Source organism: Lolium rigidum, chromosome 7 (genome assembly GCF_022539505.1).
Source record: "Lolium rigidum isolate FL_2022 chromosome 7, APGP_CSIRO_Lrig_0.1, whole genome shotgun sequence".
NCBI lineage: Eukaryota > Viridiplantae > Streptophyta > Magnoliopsida > Poales > Poaceae > Lolium > Lolium rigidum.
Genome location: NC_061514.1, coordinates 97572153 through 97575589, shown reverse-complemented (window position 1 = coordinate 97575589; position 3437 = coordinate 97572153). Strand labels below are relative to the sequence as shown.

Here is a 3437-nt window from a genome sequence, read left to right as displayed (position 1 = left end):
TTACAATATATTACACAGTCAAAAACTAAAAGGATACATTTCAGTCATTGAATGCTTCATGGATAGTAGAAAGCATTTGAGACAATGTTGCATTTGCTTAGCGCTTCTTGTGCACTAAACTGCTGGTGAAAATGAAGATCTGACTTTTTGAATTGTGATTAACAATGTTTTTCTCCAATCAAATTTTTTGTATGTAACTCGTTGTTTATGTGATATGTTATTTTGTTACTGTTGAGGTCAAGTCTGGATTTGTTCGGAAACAATACCATTGCACATTTATAATTGATTGCACTTTCATTACATTTTGTGTGTATATCTATTTATCAGATTATAAGATGTCTGTGGTATAAGTTTAGGTACAGGCAAAACGAACCTATTGTGTTGTTGTGCAAGTTTTCGGAATTATGGTTGATCCGTTGATATCTTCCCTGAACTCATTTTCACCCTTATCTACAGGATGACAGGATTCACCTTCCACACATGCGAAGTATACATACCCTTTATAGACTGAACCTGATGACTTTTAGATTCAGAAATCTGGTGCTGCTCCTATTTATTCCAAAGGTGTGATTCTACTGAACTTTCTTTTGTGCATGCATCAGGATCAGTGAGCATCCTAGCTAAGTTATTGCTGCTGGCCCTTTTAATGGATTCTCTAATGATGTCCAGCACTGCAGATTGTAGTATTCGTGTGAAAAATATCTTTTTATTTCTTGCTGTAATATTAAGCTCTCTATCGAAAATCCGTTGTGTAAACCATTTTGGCTGAGTGAATACTTAAATATGTTCATGTAAGTTATCCATCCTTTTTCATGTTCTCTACGTTGGTGCATTTTTAAGATTTTTCAGATCAAAATATGGTGGAGACTCATAATGATAGTTAAAGCTCGGATGAACTTTTAAGGATAAAGATTTATGTACATTGTGATCGAAAGAGGCTTCAGCTGACTCCTTAGCTTACGAATGCTGGAACATTGTCCTAATCATGTTACTTTTGCTCCATTTTTTATTCTGTTCTTTGGTTTGCATGTGTGCACATCATCGGTGCTCTACTTTTTCCTGGGATGTTATCCTTGTCATTTATTCAAGAAAAATAATGTGTGCTTGGCTATTGGTTTTCTAGGTTGTTAGTGGAGTATCCTTGTATAGTGTTCATTATCAGATTATGGCATGTTCTGCTAGCCCAGTGGCTATTTTGTTTTCTCCACTAATTATGTTATGCCTTGCATCCTGGTACTTCTATTAGGCCTTCTAGGACGAATCAACCTTACATTATTTACAAGTGGTTGTTAATTGATGTTGTGTATGATGGTGCCAAGTCTAAATTGTAGTCAGATGCAAATGCATCATCTCTTGGATTATTTCCCATGTCCCTGCTTCTTTGACCTCTCTGGTTTCTAAATTGATTTTGTGTACATTGTACAACTAAGAAAGAAGGTTTTACACCATTAGCAGATCTTGATTTGTCTACCAACCTGCTATGTGCCAAATAGTGCCTCTCGACCTTGAAATACATGCAAGAGTGAATTCTTTACTTGCACGAATTATTTACATTAGATAGGAGTACTTCCTTTTAAGATGAGAACCTCCCTTTTCATTTAGTGTAACAGTTTGCACTTCGCTGTAGCATCTTATTGACTTGCAAGATCTGAACAAAATTTTTAGGATCAGTCTATATGAGAAATAGGTGATTCTAGATCATAAAAGTTCTGTTAGCCTTTTGTAGAGTCGTTTTGAGTCTCAAGGCTAAATCCTTTGGAAATATGCTTGCTAATGCAGCGTGGGATAGTAAATCTTTTCCGTGGATAATCAGCAACCTGCTTTTGCCCTACTCCCTTCAGAGATAACAACCTGATGCTGATTTAGCCTTATCATCTGGCAAGCCGGACAACCATCGCCTTCTCATCTAACTTACTACCTCTTCAAACTTCTATCACGAACACGCACTGTACTTCACTAGGCCACCATGAAGTACATAAGAAAGCTCAATCCTTGTGTACGTTATACATGTGTGCTTGTTTTCTGCAAGAGTTATAATTAAAGGAATGCATTCAAGCTCTGAACCTTACTATTGAGATTGGCGGAAAAAGAGTTATAATTGAGACTTTGAGAGGTTGAAACCGATGCTCAAACCTGATGAAGACTGACTAAAGCATACTCTGATTTTTTCACACTAAATACCTTTTTTTAGCAAATTCACACTAAATACATGCTTACTTAAACTTCCGTTGGTTTTCATGGCTAAAACCAATTTCTATTCAGTACTGCTCCAATTCATCTTCATATAGTACTGAAACAAGAAGCAAATGAGTGATATGTGGTATTGAGATTTTGAGGTTTTCCTTCTGTTTCAGATGAAATAATTGTTCTATAGGGCAAGGATTAATTTTCTGCTTCAGGGACAAGCTAAGATGCCTCAAAGGTCATATGAGCTCCTCCAATTGGTTAGTTTTTATATTTTAACTGAAGCAAAAAAAAAATCATGTAGACTGCTATGAAAACCAACGGAAGTTTAAGTTAAAATATGAGCTCTTTGATTTCGTTGTTGTCTTATTTGATGAGCTGGAGAAACAAATTCGTTGCTGATTTACAAATTTCTCTTTGGTTTACCAGAAATATAGTTTGATTTTTGTTGCTATCTAACTTGATGAGATGGAGAAACCACAAAAAGGTGCTTATGAAATATATGGCATCTAACTTTATGTATTTTAGTTTCATTGTTTCATGGCGTGGGCTGCTGCATGCTATTATTGCGAATGTTTCTCTAATAATTAGTGTTATTTCTTAGCTTTACACCACCTCCGATCTATCCTTCCTCTATGCATTATATGCTCTGTTTTGAAACAACTGGACCTAGATACGTTTTCACGGATTCGATCTTCACGTGTTAGTTCATCTATGAAGAGTTACTTTATTCAATCTAAATATCCTCTCGCATTTTGTATAGCGATGGTAATACTGTTATCATCTGATCTGGAGAGCCTTGCTCCAGGAATCGCTGCCTCAGATTGAGTGAGTCTGAAGACGTGCTTTAGTCAGCACCTAAGTTGAGTTTGAAGAGGTGAATTTTTTGCACACTAAACATGTGCGCTGACAGGCGGTCAATTATATTCAATCCAGCAGGAGCTATGAAATAAGATGGTAAGACAAATTTAGAAGCTTTTGTATAGTCTACAAATATCACTTTGACAGGAAATGAGAAGCTTTATCACTTGGCAGGCCAAATAAATATCACTTTGGAATTTTGGTTCACACCAGAGCAACCAAATATGAAGCTAAGATTAAGGAGAAAGCGAGACCAATAAAAACCTTTTTTTGTGTAAAAAGGCCACCTCTGTATAACCAAAATGAATAGTTGGTTGTATATAAGTTCTTCTACTCAGATAATGATTTTATATTGGTTCTTGCCTCTGTTTTCTCTAAGCTTAATAGAAAGT

The 3437-nt window shown here is 35.9% G+C and overlaps 1 long non-coding RNA gene across 1 annotated transcript; it reads left to right on the top strand.

The window, feature by feature from the left end:
• Positions 1 to 455: 455 nt before the first annotated feature.
• LOC124679407 lies at positions 456 to 2667 on the top strand. Its single transcript, XR_006994971.1, has 3 exons — positions 456 to 564; positions 2355 to 2444; positions 2614 to 2667. It is a non-coding gene; the product is annotated as an uncharacterized LOC124679407 (long non-coding RNA).
• Positions 2668 to 3437: the final 770 nt, after the last annotated feature.